This window comes from Pelecanus crispus, chromosome 4 (assembly GCF_030463565.1).
Source record: "Pelecanus crispus isolate bPelCri1 chromosome 4, bPelCri1.pri, whole genome shotgun sequence".
In the NCBI taxonomy this organism is placed as follows: Eukaryota; Metazoa; Chordata; class Aves; order Pelecaniformes; family Pelecanidae; genus Pelecanus; species Pelecanus crispus.
Window position 1 is genome coordinate 1,506,067 of NC_134646.1, and position 15,086 is coordinate 1,521,152.

Sequence of the window (15,086 nt, forward strand, 5' to 3'; positions counted from 1 at the left end):
GTTCCCTCGAAACTTGTTCCTGTTGTAACTTGGAACAGTGCGTTCACGATGTGTGTTTTATTTTCCCATTTTAGGGCTTTTTTTCTCCTGTGGAGCAGTTTCTGATGTTCATTCAAAGACAGCAGCATGAAGATTAAGAGAATTGCTTTTGCTTAGGCAGCAGAATCTGTGTCAGGTCTCTGTTTTACTGGACAGGCTTGGTACTGCTTAGTATTTAGTTAAATTTGGAAGGAACAGTCCTTGCCTCTTCATAAAATCTTCAAGATTTTTTTCACCTCCAAGTTGATTGTAATTTTAAAACGGGGAGAAGCATTTTCTGAAGCATGCTAGTTATGTTGAGTTAGTGTGGAGACCAAGCTTCAAACTGTGTTAGAGGTCTTTACCACAAGAAGCGAGTGGGTGCTTCTGGGGCAAAAATCACTTCTGAGTTAAAAAAGGTAGATAGTAATCAAGTAATTCATAGTTCGCATGTTCCAGCTCGCCCTAGTGTGAAGGCTGCTTCCTTGGGGAGAGGAAGAAACAAGGTGAAGTAAAAGCATAGTCTCTGCTTGTTTCGCTACCAAAGTTGCAGGACTCTGTTACAAATAATTTTTCCTAATACTACTTTCCTGTCCGAGGATAAAAATAAAATAACTCTTCAGCAAGTTCAATGCAACTGCGGATAGAAATGGTCATTAGCCTAGAGGGTTTCATGCGGCGTCCTGGCTGCTGTGCGCCTGCGCCACCTTCAGAGACGGTGTACTTGGTGCAGAACTTGAGGCGGCTTTGCTCCTGTCAGCTGAAGATGAACGTTGCCTTGGTTCTGTTACTCGAATCCGGTATTGAAAGTGCTGCGTGGGAATACAGCTGAACAAAATTGAAGTACCGTGGGGTTAATCTGCAGTTGGCTTGTGCTCATTTGGTTCTTCTGATAGGTGTATCTTGGCCATGCTCCTTGTTGATGTGTGACCTAACTGACAAAAAGGCTTTTTCGTTTTTTTTTTTTTTTTTTTTTTTTGGTTGGTATAACTTTTCAGGTTTTGGGTCGTACGTGCTGGTGAAGGAATGATTATGCTACCGGAGAACTTACTGTGGTATTCAGAGAGAGGCATAAACATGTAATTGTGTTTTTGACGCTTGAGTTAGTCAACAGAACCATTTTCTCGGCTGGGAGAAAAGGAGGTGTGTTTTGTCCTGACAGATGAGGATGTGGTTGGTATTGTTGTGTGCTGAACTCAGACTGACAGCACAGAAAACCACTTAGGAGGCTTATGACAGTGGAGGGGTAAATTTATACTCCCTGTGTTGATTTGAGACTTTGCAAGAGGAGCAACCATGTGTTCTGACCTTCAGGTTTTTTAAAAGCTTGTTTGTGCTTGACTTGAGGGGACTGGAGTATAACGCAAGCCCGCATGCGGCAGTTTACTTGCATCCTTAGTCAGTGCATTTAAACAAAAAAAATCCTTTAAATTTCTAGCTTAAGGTAAATACCTTTCGCCTACCTTGAACTGAAACTGAAAATCATTGTGAACAAACCTTATTGTGATAGTATATCCTGACTGCAGATGTTTTAAAAATTTCGTACGAGAGTCATGGGGATATTTTAATAACCCCAAGACCCTACCTCGGTAGCTTGGTACATAGCTGCCACTGATGTCGGTAAGAGGCGAGGTGATACGAAAGGATCATCTGTTAGACCTTCAGTAGCCCGGTCGAGCCACAGTAAGGACAGCGGAGCGTAGTTTAGATGGTGACCAAATACGTGGAGAGTGCCCTGCTTGAGTTCATGGGGACTTGATGAAATCACAATGGAAGGAAGAGCAAACATAAAATAGAAAACTAATGTCTGTAATGCATGCTCAGAGATCAGGGAGACCTCTGCAATGCAAGTTGGGTTTTTTGTTTTTTGTTTTTTTTTTTTTTTTTTTTAAACAAGCCAAGGCTCCTAATTTTTATAAACCTTGTAGCCTCCTGGCCTGAACATTAAAAACGGGGTTATACTACAGTATTTCTGTTCTGGGCATTAGTAGCTTTCCCAATGTTCCAGCCCTTAAACAGGCTAATCCTTCCCTTGTTTTTTTCCTCATAGTTTCTGTCGGTCATCTTGTCTGTTTTGCTTTCTACCTCTTTGCCCATCTTTTTAAAGAGTTTGCCTGTCTGAAGTCAGCATTGGCTATGGATGTGCTCAAGCATTTCCTAGCGATTTGTTGCAGTTGTTCAGGCATGGTCTGTCAGAGCGACGACTTCGTGTGTTATTTTCAAGTAGGTTGGAGCACTGCTGTAGTATTCCTTCTATTAAGGCATCATTACAAAGTCTGGGTTGCATCTCGTCCCAACCCCAGGTGATAAGTATTGGAAGCTTATGTTGCTGACTGGGGCCAAGGTAGGAGGATTTCTCAGGTTTACTCTTAAGAAATAGTGAGCTAATGTTAACAAGAGGACCCTCACTTAAATGCTGTGAGGTCGTCCCCCGCAGTGATGTTGAAAAGGTTTAGTTGGAGCTGGTGCCAAGGGAGCGAGAACGCAGTATGGAGCGCTGTAAGTACGTCAAGAGCTGGAGTCCTCCTTGCTGCGGCGCTGTGAAGTTGTGCTGTTGTCCGGTAGTCTAAAGTGTAAATGAACTTGTTATCAAGATGCGTGTTCTGATAAGGAGTAGGTGCAACCTTATGTTTTGTTAGTGATTTGCCTCTAGTCAGGGCACTTGTGTCAGCCAATAGCTAGCTGATCATGCCATTTGCCCAAACTTCAAGAAAAGCAGATGGTTTTGGTTGCTGTTTCTGGGTGTGGGACTAAATTGTTCTGAGGTGAACTCATGTTCCAGGACCTCTCTGGGTGAGTGAGAACTGAATGTAGCTCAGCATGCCTTGTCTGAAGTATTGTTCAGGGAGGAAAACTGGCCTGAAGGAAAACAAGCAGGACATGCTAATGGAAGAGGTTAAAATTGATCAGCCACCTTAAATTAACAAGTGGCACTAATACCCCTAGTGATGTGCAGTGAAGATGAGTAGGAAGACCAGGATGGTAGAACTTGTACCATATCCTTGTTTGGCTGCTAGTATCGCATGAGTTTTGGGAAATTTTAGAGGAAAAATCACAGGTTTTGCCTCTCTCTTGAATCAGCTGGAGAAAAGAGGGGCTTTCTGAGCTTACTGGCTGAGACAGGTACGCAGCTTACCCGTCTCCTGTGCAACTATTTATGTAGCGAAAAACTCTTGGTGCTGCCGCCGCCTTCCCCTGGCTCGGTGGATTTGACAGAATGGTGTCAGTCCGACCGAGTAGCAGGGATGGCAGTCGCCTAGGCCCCGCTGGCTTCTGTGTTTGCAGCTTCACGAAGGGGAGTGGAAACTAGAGTGAAGCTGCCTGGCTGGCTCCCAAGGGCTCTTTCTGTGTCGTCGTCTAGTGCTTTCAAACAAAACGTGGGACGGTGATTCCCCTTCCCTTGGAACTGCTCCCCTCCTAATACTGCCTCCTCTGCCCGTTTTTCCTGTGGTGAAGAGACTACAAGCGTGACGGTATAATTGGAAACCGTTCTTGTTATTTATGCTTTATTGCTTGATCTTTTTCAGTAATGGTTTGTTCTTGGTGCAGTAACATGAAAATGCAATTATTGTCTGAGGAAACCCTTAAGGCAGTAAGTAACTTTGTACTTGGGTAGTGGCTGTTTAAAAGGTCAACGTTATTCAGTGGTTGTGTCTGCCAGCGAGTATCTAGCTAATTGGGATAACTTAACCAAGGCCTTGACTAGCAGGTGGGATCAGATGATCTGCAAAGGTCTCTTCTAACCCAGGCTCTTTTGTCTTTTAAGCTGTTTTTCAAATCAGGTAGTTAATCAAAACCAGTAAGACAATCAAGAGAGATGTTTTAGGTGAATTTATTTAGATCATCCCCCCCCCCCCCCCCCCAGTCTTTAAAATTCTGTAGAAATGTGTAAAAAGGTTCTTTTCATAGCTACGGTGCTTGTCCCTTTTTTCCTGCATGTGCATAAAATCTCTTCAGATCTTTGCCTTGCTGGAATTTGCTGGCTGCGTTGACTGATAGGAAGTCACGTGCTCCAAAGCTGTAACCCACACTCAAAACAACCTGTTACACTGCCTCAGTGTCAAAATCGTGCGAGAAGGCGATCTCGATAACCGGTTGGTGTAAATAGTGGTTCTCTGTCACTTGGACCACAGCCTCCCGTGCTGCACAGTTCTTGCACGGCCAATTTTGTTGCGCTTAAGACGGCAGCGTTCCTGCTAGCAGGTGATGGAGTTGAACATCTTAGACGTTGTTTTAGGAAGAAATGTGTTACTCCAGTCTCTCATCGTGGACAAGCAGGTTCTAGTAGGAAAAGGGAATTTGTACTAGCGGTTGTGTCTGTGATCTGAATGTAGCTGAAGGTAGTTTCTGCTCAGGGGAGGGCAGGAGAGGATGCAGCTTGTCCTACTGTGAAGCTGATGCTGGAGCTGTGCTCGTGTAAACACTGAATAAATATGCTAAAATACCTCGGTGGAACACGTGTGGTCAGAAGCTTTGAGGGGAGAGTAGAAATCAAAATTGTGGTAGTGAGTTGAAGGAAATTGGCACATGGGTTTTATATCTAGCATGCCAAGCAAATAGCGAAAAGGAAGGACTCTGCTTAAAATTGCTGTCTTTGCTCTGCCCTTAAACGTTGATTGTTTTTTTTTTTTTTTTAAATAGGACCTCTTTTTGATAAGAGGGGAAAAAAGAGATATATTTGGATTTAGTCAAACACTTGTGCACTGCTTTAGCTACCTTCACAAGTCTGCTCATTTACCATAGGTAAAAACTGTTTGGACCTGTGCAATATGCAAGAGCCTTCAGTTGGGTGTGCCAAATGGAGGGAGGTGGGTGGGAAAGGTAGCTCATTTATTAGGTATGCCTAACAGTAGTTTGTATTGAAGGAAAAATTCGGTGACTATCAAGCTTGTCAGAATTGTAACCAAATGAATTGACATTACTAGAAATAATTCCCTCTGTGCTCGGTTCCCCAGGCAGTAACAATAGGAATTCTTATCTGATACTGAACTCCACTGTCTCCTACTGTAACTTTATCCTCTCGCTTCTCATCGGAAGAGATGATTGGTAAACTAGGCCATACCAGTTCCCTTACTGAAAAAAAGATTTGAACTGTAAATGCCAAAAAAGGAAAGGAAATGTTTCGGTTGGTTCCATTTCACTTTTTTGTTGGGCTCAGTTTTTATGTCTGTAAGCGTGGTGGGTTGTTTTAGGACAGTTGCGTAGCTATTTCTCAATTTAACTTTATAGGACAAGAATAAATACCAATAAACAAAACCGGAATGACTCGAAATAATTTCAAAGATCTTGACCTAAGCAGTCATATCTTCCCAAACTATTTTTGGTTATCGTCATAAGTGTCTCTACATAATACTTTGAATTGGTTATGCTGCATGATGAGAGGTACTGAAGGGCAAGTTCAGCAGGATAATTACATGCAGAGAAGTAGATGTCCTCTAAGGACCTCTAGTTTCTACTTTCCCCTCCCTGATCCTGATGGGTTAAGTTGGATGCAGGCTGCAGAATATCTGGAGGCAGCATGCCGGCAAGTTCTTGATTGCCATCTGCGCAGGACAAAAAAGGGGATTTCTGTAGTTTGCTATGCAATGGAATGGCATGTAGTCTTTGATTAGTTTGGGATGAACCCTTTTCACCGATCTTGACTTAAAGCACTTTCCTTAAGGAGCCATTCTTCAGTCTCCTGGCTCTGCTGCGACGGTGAATTTTAAGCAGCAGCAGCAGCGTGGCTGGTCTCTTTGCGGTTTCCAAGCTTTGGAAGTTAGGGTAGGAGGGAATGGGAGCTAAACCTGTATGTGCTAAACAGAATGGCAATTTTACTTAAACATTGAGGAGGCTGGAAACAAAATGCAAGCATCTGCTATGTCTCTATCTTTTTCATTAGTTGAGAAGTGTTTGAAAAGTCTGTCCTTCTCATAACTATAATTTTCCCCGTATTGTATCGTTTTCTTGTTTCTAATGTGCGTTAGCATCCACATGTCTTGTCTGTTGGTCGCTTAGTGTAACGTGGCTTGACCGGAGGAGCTGCCGCTGGAGTCAAGAAAGATGACTTATGGGACACGCATAAGGTTTCTTCTGGTTTTTTAGTCCCCGCAATAGCGTGTTGCATTAAGCCCATGAAGAGAGGGACGGAGTCGTCTTATACTTGTCCCCTTGTACAGTGGACCGATGCTCTAATCGCTTTGATGACGGGAAGGGAAAGCTGCGACTAAGCTACACATTGCATTGCTGGAAGAAAAAAATTGTTCTAGCATTCCTGCATTTTGTTTTACATCTCTGCACACAAGTTGATACTGTATTGCTGTGAACAAGCCCATGCACACATCAGTGTTTCATTCATGCCAAAGGGAATTCTGAGTTGAACTCCAACAGAATAGCTGTTTGTGTTCATCCTGTCCCTCCTCCACATGTCCTCGTTCCCTTCTGCTGCTTCATCCTTCGCTGCAGAGCACTTGCTTGCTATTGTGAAGAACAGCCGACCAAAACTACTTACAGAAGGGAATGATTTCCTGCCAAATTTGTGTAAGAAAACATGTGGGCAGCTTAAAACTATATGTGTTTCAAAACCAACTGGTGTTATGCAGTTCGGGCCACTTGCTCGCTGTGTTTCATGCTCAGTAGTCACAGTGAATGACAGAATAAATTTGCACGTCCTTTTGGTGGCTGTGGACCTGATGCCTGAAACGGACACGTCAGAGTACGTGCAAGAGTGATCAGAATTGAGCATCTGAGAGGGTTTTTTTAACAGGAACAATGAGGAAGAAATACGTATCTTAGGTGAAACAGAGTGGTAGTGCTGCTGAGCATCGTTTGTTCATTGAGGGCAGTGAGAATACTGTTTACCTAAAACTGTTACCTTTTGAGCTTTGCTTTTTTTTTTTTATTCTTTTTTTTTTCCCCCAAGGCTTTTATTCCCTGGTGTTGTCTTACAAGAGAAAAAGGGTTCTGGAGGGGGAGTATAGGTTATACGCAGTGGGCAAAACAGGCAGACTGGAGTGGGAGGCAAACAGCTTTTCTTTCTTGCTGTGCTGGGAGAGATGGATGTCTGCCATTGACATGTCTTATCCTCTAAAGCAGATCTTCATTTTTCTGAGCGCAAGCAAAGAGACAGTCTGCCGCCATGGAGGGGCCAGACGGGGAGGGGTTGGGAGTGTGTTGTGTGACAGTTTTTCTTATTTTTTCTAGTGCACGGCAAGGTTTCTTCAATCCCGGATGGTTATTTTGGACTCCTTGTTTTGAGTTGTACCCTTCCCAGCAGTGTGGCAGGGAAGGCTGGGAGAGAGCTGGTGGGTGCAGCGGGGTGCATGCCTCGCCTGAGGCTGTGGCGGCCTCTGCCACGCTTCGTGTCCCAACGCTTCGTCAGCCTGCTGTGCTGCTGCCGCAAAATGCAGTTTTGCTGCCCCAGGGTTGGTGTATCATCCTTTAAATGGCAAATTTCAAGTAGGCTGTTGATACTGAAGCTTTATGCTAACTTCCGCATCGGCGTCTACTGAAAAGAGAAAATGGGACGCTTTGGGGGAAACTTAAGCCTTTTACCCTGAGTGTGTTCCACTCAGAAATGTAGATTTTGGTATGCATCTTCGTTATTGTCAAGCGATTTGGTAAAAAGTCTCTGATGGTTCCATACCGTGTTATCAGTGTAACTGCCACAAGCTTCTCTTAGGCCTTTTAACAGCTGATGTAATGGAAGCGTGCAGTTTGTGATCTGTGTTCAGATAAGCCCTGAGCACTTCGAGCAGCATGTTAAAGTAAATAACCGGAGTTCTTACGACACAGTACCACTGGTACAGGTTTGTGAAAAGCATATCTGAAAAAGCCGACTGCTCCTGTAAATTGTCAGTGCATAGAGCCATCTTGTGCCTTTTCTGGACAGCTAGTCTTGCTGTACTGCTTCTGGTACTGCTTCTTGAAGGGAAGTTGGTTTCAGGCAGGACACTATGGAAATACTGCACTTTTGCTATGAATTCTCCAGGAAGCAGTTCATGTAGATGCCTTCTATATATTCTTGATCCTGACCAGAAGAATGAGGAGGGGGGAAGAAAAAAAAAGAATGCTGTGAGTGTCTTTGCTTCTTACTTGATGCTCGTCTGATGTAGTAAAAGGGGTTTTAAAGCTTTGAGATACCGCAGTTGGGTGACCCCCCAGCTGTTCTGGCTGAGGAAAACTGTCCTGGTGGCTTCCAGACACGAGAGGGAGTTCAAGGTGCCACTACAGAAGTAAAATCGGAGTTGTTCGTGTAGCAGGGAAATTGCTTTTCCTTAGCTTTGCTGGTCACCAAAGAGCTTTGGGGTTGGGAATTCTCTTGAGCATCAGGTTTGTGTGCACCCCAGACCCAAATGGAGTGGTAGAGTTTTGAAGTAGCTTGGTGCGATGCGCAGAGCTTTTTCAGTGTCTGTTGGACTCGCAAAGGTTGATCACGCTTTCACGGAACCGTAGCGTTGCGGGTTCCCTTTCCCACGACAAGAATGGGTGGTGTTCATCATCGCTGCAGAGCCGAGGACAGCTGGTCCTGCCGGGTGGGTGGCGGTGGGTGTCTAGAAATGCTGTCAGGAGGGTCATTCCAGGAAAACACAGAGCTATTGCCTTTGAAGGGGTTTTTTGGGGGGAGGGGAGGAGTTTCCTAGAGAGTGGGAGCCGTGGTGTTTGAGTCAATAAAGCAGTGCATTAGGCATCAGGAGATCTGAGGTTTAGTCCTGAGGGTAACAGTAACTTGTTGTGACATAATACAAACAATTTAATCCTTTATTTCTGTTCCCATTATTTCTCTTGTCCTGTGATCTGAACAATCTATATGTCTCAGTATCTGTATGCAGGGATGAAAACATGTGGACAGACATGGATCTCTTGACTTCTCGTACGGTTGAAGCAAAATACTGTTGACTGAGCAGCTTGCCTGCATGTCAGAAGTTTCAGGGAATGGAGGTCTTCCTGTGCGCGTCTGTTGCGGCCAGCGCAACAGAGCCGTCTGTCTTCTGTTTGGAGGCTTTGTGGTGTAAAGGAGCATGTGAGCTGCCCTCCGTTTCGGGGTTGAGGTTGGCTTTAAGATCAGAGTTGGGAAACACAGAGAAATAAGTCATTTGACAACGGTCAGGGGACAGGAGTAAGCTCCTGGTGCGAACTGTAGCTGACTTACCACCGCTGTAGTCACTTGCAGATGCAGGGAGGAAGGAAGCCAAGCTGACGAGGCTAATTGTTGAACGCCGTGCTGACCGAGAAACGCTTTCTGGCAGATGTAGCATAGGAAATCTGAAGCATCTCTTCATGAAGACTGGGAAACTCAGTGGTTTCCCTCTTCTTAACCTTACAAATGGAGCATGCTCTGTCAGTGAAAACTCACCATGTAGCCGTGTTAGTGGAGGCTTTCTTTTGGAAATCCGTTTTGAATGGACGTACAATTCTGGTGTTTCATGTCCTGCGGATTGAAGGATAGGAGGGTGCTGTTGCCTGTGATGGACACGAGTAGCTATAAATGCCTGTTTTTTTGTTTTTTTTTTTCTCTGAATCTGCATAGTTTGTAAGTTCAGCAGCTTCCTTGGCATGGAGTACAGAGAAGCTGCTTTGGGTCATCCGAGGCCTGGCCTCGTTGCAAGAAATAATCGTGTGTGGAAATCTGAGAGAACTGCTCTCGTATGAGCAGGCTTCAACTACGCTGTTAGAAAATATGGGTGAAGGCAAGGCCCCACAGCACTGTTTTTGCACAGAGCTTTATTGCTGCTGGCTTTGTCTGCACAGAAGTTACGATGTTGTGTTTCCATTGTTCAGCTGTGCTGATCTACAGTCCTTAGAATAACAGCTTGTTTCAGCTGGGAAATGGATGGGTGCGCCGTTCTGAACTGAAACTTGAACAAAGTGCGTCGGGCCCGTGAAATGGAAGAGGTGAAAAATATTCCGGAAAAAGCGCTTGTGAGAAGTTGGGCCACTTTAGTTGCGTTAAGCTGCTCTAAACTCCCTTCTCAAAGGATTAGTTAAGGGTCTTGATCTGTTACAACAAAGCCTGCGAGTGACAGAGAAATGGTTGCTTATTGAGCTGTGAAAAGAAAGCTCAAGATAGTTCTCCTTGAAGACTCTGCAGGCAACAAACATGCGGACAAGCCCCCTGAAGTTAACCAGTGACAAATATAATAAATTATCATTGGGATTTCAAGCCTGGCTCTGGTAGAGGTAGCAGAATTGAAACAATGCATTTGTGCTTTTAACAGCTCAGGATTTTTTTTTTTAAGTTTTCACTTTTTCCTTAGGTGTCATTTAAAAGGAGGATGCTTCAAGGTTCTAAATCAGTTGACATGGATCTGTCAGTGTAGCAAGGCGTTTCACCGCGGGCTTGGAAAAGCTTGTCTTGAGAATGCATCCATTAAATCTATCCTTGGAGTATATAGTCAAGGCACAAGGTGAGTCTGGTGGAAAAAGGAACGTGACCAACTGTTAGAGAAGGATTTTCTCTTTCTTGGGAGCTCACCTTCCTTAAACAAGGCTTAAGAGAATAATTAGTCCCTTGAAAGTAGGGCAGTGAGGAATAGGAGGCAACAGTGCACAGCAGGACTGCGTAGCCCTTTTTCAGTAGCGCACGCGTTGGTCAGCGGTGCCAGCGTTACTGCCAGTCGAGGTGCTCTTCAGGTCGATGTCCAAAATCTTTTGTGAAGAGCGGAGCCATGCTTAATGTACTTCCCAAGTTTTACATATTGAGTGTCAAAACTGAAAAGACTTTTGTACAGCTGTGTTCTTCTGTACTCCTCATGTTCTCTGTATTCCTTAGTTATTGCTCCTAGACCCATGGAAGCTGGCAACGTCACAATCAGGGATCAGACTGAGTCTGTGGTGATGCTCCTCGGGATGTGCTTTAAGCGCAAGCTTTGCCAGAGAGGTTTAGAGTCCTTGAGCTGTCCTTCAGCAGGAGGAGAGGTGGCAAAACTATAAATGGCATTTTAGATAGCTCAGAAGGCAAAACTCTCCAATGCCATTTATATAGCTCGGAAGGCTCGTCTTAAAGAGCCCGTGATAGAGTCTGGGTGGAGAATGGGCTAGGTGGTCAGAGGCGGCGTAACCCCTCTAAGCTTTTTACAGCTCTAACGAGTAGGCTCTGGTTTGTGTGGCCCTGTAAGTAACTTGTTAAGAAGCTTAAGTGATGCTTACCTCAGATATTTGAGCGAGAGTCTTAGGGGGCTGCACTTGTTGTTCAAATGTGACATTGGGGCGTTTTGGCGACGAGGGGAGAGGGCGTTCCTGGGAAGCTCAGTTGCATCATCTCTTCTCTTCGTGGTTGTTGGGTGCTCCCTTTATTGGGTCTCTCTGATAGACTTTTATTGTTTGGGAAGACGTGCCAGGTAACTTGCCCAGGGCAGCAGAAACTGCCTGCGTAGGATCAGGCTGTCGGTTTAGTGTCCTTCAATTGTCAGGGTTATTTTCCAGAGAGCGGTTTCCGTTTGGGTTTTGCAACAGTATGGGAACAGCCTTTTGTTAAGGGTGTTACCTGCTTGTGCGTGGCTCTGATGTAGACCACCACCACATCTCAGGGTTGGTGCACAGACAGCAGCACTCTTTGAGTTATTCGTACACTTTCAAAGCTTTGCTTTCTGGGTCAGTTCTTTCCAAGCCCACTCCAGAAGAGATGCCATTTATCAGAAGTTCATGTTCACCTTTTCTGTGGGGCTTGGGAGAGTGAAGGTGCATGCCTGTGTTGAAGTGGTTGGATTGGAAATGTGTCAGCAGTTTTATTGTTGATATAAAAGTATTGTCTGAAGCTGAGCTTTCAGAAGCATGATGGCAGGCAGTTTGCCTAAGTGTTTTGATGATTTTTTTTTTTGTGTGTGTGTGTGATTTTTATATCCTGTTATTCATGTCGGAGACTAAAACTTGTATTCCCCCCCCCCCACACACATATATGTGAAATTGGGGCAGGGAACTTCATAAGATAATGAGTTGAGGTGTTGTTGTTTCTACGTTGGCATGAAATTTTTCTTGCACGAACAGTTGCAGCTGAGTACCAGTTAATGCATAAATTTGCTTAATATGGAAGTATGTCAAGGGTTCGGAATGAAGATTTGGAATGGGAAAAGAATGTTAAACTGAAGGTTGTCTTCCATGTAGTTTCACAACCTTCCTGTAGCTATCGGTTTCAGTCTGCCTGCCTCTCTTTTTATTGTTGTTTGTAATGCTGGGAATACAGGCTATGGAGGAGAGGAGGGAATTTTCGTGTGAATACATCAGCACCTGTCTCGTCATCAGAAACACACTGCAGTAATAATGCAGGTGTCCCTGCAGCAGAAACTCAGTTGGTGCCAGTCAGAAGGACAGTGTTATGCCATTTCAGCAGCACGGACTGTTAGTCTTCTCACTGTTCTCCCTTTCCCCCCTCCCCAGCTTTTTATTATTTTTTTCTTCAGCATCAGCGAGAGAAACGGAGTTTATAGTTGATGGAATAAAATGAAAGAAGATGCTCTTGAGACGTTCCAGCTGCCAGACTTCAGATGTCTGCTGAACAAGGCATTTAGGGTTGGGGAGGGTCATTGCATGTCCGAAAGACAACAGATCTGATTATGTATCCCAGATAACTGGAAGCCATCCTTGCTGTGCAGGGAAGAAATGCTGCTGCAAGACTTGCTGTCTGCAGTGACAGCGCTGCTGTACTAGCTGGGTAGGGCAAGGGAGAATTACACAGCTTGTTCCTGTTTCAAAATAGATTTGAAGAAAAAACACAAAAATGGCAAGGCTGAAATTGAGTAGGCAAAATCATAGTCTGCTTGGTTTGGCTTCGTGTATGCTCTCCCTTAACCAGGAAGCTGATCTTTATCTAAAGAAAATGGTGTCCTCTGTAAATATCTAGTAAACCATCGCTTTCACTTCAGAGCTATGTCACATAAATTAGGTGGTCATGTTGTTCTGTTTTGTCCTCACAAAAATGGCAAGCAATGCCAGAGGCTTGTCTTCAGTGAAGTTTTAAATGGAATTTTTAATGTAATACATTATGAATGCTGTGAAGACCTACATCTTAAAATGGCTTGAAACCTGTGTTAACTAAGTAGTGATTTCACCTGAAAACACGTAGCCTTAGGAGAAGAGGCAGAACTGTGCGCTTTGCCTTAATATTTAGTTTGATAAAGTGAAAATCTATTCCCACTGCTTTATTTCAAGACCTAAGTTGATTGCTGTGTCTTAATGTTTCAGATCAGAGTATTTTTTCCCAGTAAGCTGACTTTCAGCTGAGATGGGTTACTGTATTTTGCAAGTGCAAGAGGTGATACTCTAAGGGCTAAGAGGTAGCAGGGTAAGGGGGAGCAGGCGTGAAGTTCTTGCTTTAGTATGGGACATGTGAGAGGCTGAAAAAATTTCCTACCCTTTCTTACACTGAGCTGACCTGTGACGAAGATAAAGAAAAAATGCAGTGCTTGTGTGTTGTATGGGCATTACGAAGCACTTTTGGAATAACGAGCGTTTTGTCTTTCTAACACTCCAAATGATTTCTTGACTCTTATAATTGAAAGCTGCATATGAAGACTTTGATAGCCCATTAAAGTTAAAAACACGATAGAGTTCTGTATTGTAATTTGCAGAGTTTTTTGGGTTGCCTATTTGTATATTAGGTTTTGGATGCCTATGTCTTGAAAAACTGGTGCTTGAAATACTTGGCCTGGTTAGCCGTGTTCCAAATATATCATCGCTTTGTTTTGATTCACTCTTACCTCACGAATCCCTTGATGCATGTTGAATGTTTAGATACAAGACATAAAAATACGTAGCAGTGTTGTGCAAAGAAAACTTAACTAGTTATTTGTCAGCTGGACTTTGTTTTTGCACTGGGAGTGTTGTTCTATTTCCTCTTGTGTGTTCCAGTTGCAAGGTGGTAGTATAAATATATTGCTGTGTAAAACAGACTTGTAGGGTATATTCATGAAGTGAATGGTGGAAAATATTTTATTTTAAAGAAATGCTCATGAAAGTTGCATGAAGGGTGGGGATACCTTTTTTTTTTTTTTTTTTTGGTGCAGTGTCTTGCAATAACTTAGAACAATTTCACAGTAGTCCCCAAGGCTGTAGGAAGTGATGGGCAGATGCTCAGTGGAGCTGATCAGGAGCTAAAAAATATTTGGGGACAATTTTTCATGCAAGAAGGGGCAGAAGGAAATCCTGACACGGGTCCTGATTGTCTGTGATCTTCAAGAAAAGGTTTGTGCTAGCCTGGTGCCCCTGCCTGCCTCCCCAGTCCTGCACGTTCGGTTTGTGAGGGCGAAGTTCTGTAGGTCCAGCGCCGAAGAATTGAATGTCCCTGGCTTTAAAAACAGTCTGTTGTCTTTGTGAGACGAAGGACCGGGACAGAAATAATGGGCTCCCTGCCATGGGGGTGTGAGAGCTAAAACTGTTGTGGAGCGAGAGCTGAGAGCGTCTCGGGGATGAGTCGCTAGAGCGCAAGGTCGTGTAGCCGCGGGGCAGGCTCCGCTGCTTACGAGGGGTTCCTCGCAGAAATGGGGAGTAGAACTGCTCGCTGTACGACAGTCATTGTAGCTGAGGAGGTGAAGAATCTGAAGCTTCCTTGCTCTTCCAGCTATTAACTTGTCGATGTAGTGGGACTAAGATTTATTAACCGACCTGGCAGTGGTTGTCGTTTCGGTCTGTAGGTGGCTTTGCAATACCTGACGGACTTGAAGATCTGTGTTAAGTTTCATACTGTCTTTAAAAACCTTTTACTGCTCTCCAAAAATTTTGGAGCGGGGAAAAAAATCAACTGCTCCGGTGTTTGCAAATTGGCAGCAAGTCCTTCTGTACCTCAGTAAGAAATAATACAGAAGGACTGCGGTTTAAGGTCTGTCGGAGGGGGTGAAGTTCGCTACATGGCAATAGCTGCTAGCTGTTCCTTGTACGTGAGGTTTTTCGGAATGGCTTTATTCTGCTTCTTGATTCTCGTCAGGTCCATTTGGCACCCTCTCGGTATTAAACACTGAAGGCCAAAGTGTCAAGGTAAAAATATAGCAAATTCTAAAATTGTAGTTGGTGGCAAAAGCCGTGGGAGTCACCTGACAAAAGTTGAGAAAGAAATCTGCTGTTGGCTTGTAAGCCTAGGAAATAGGGGCCAGCCCCAA

General features: G+C 44.2%; 1 protein-coding gene across 4 annotated transcripts in view; it reads left to right on the forward strand.

Annotated features, from left to right (window-relative positions):
* ANKRD17 (ankyrin repeat domain 17) overlaps positions 1-15,086 on the forward strand; it is a 95,294-nt gene that overhangs the window by 23,031 nt on the left and 57,177 nt on the right. The window contains exon 1 of one of the 4 annotated variants that reach the window (XM_075709730.1): positions 4,143-4,221. The exons of 2 other annotated variants lie outside the window; for them this stretch is intronic. The gene's annotated coding sequence lies outside the window, so the exon portion shown is untranslated. Of the gene's footprint in view, positions 1-4,142; positions 4,222-10,384; positions 10,404-15,086 lie in introns of those variants that run through there. One more of the 4 variants, XM_075709732.1, reaches the window with a different exon arrangement.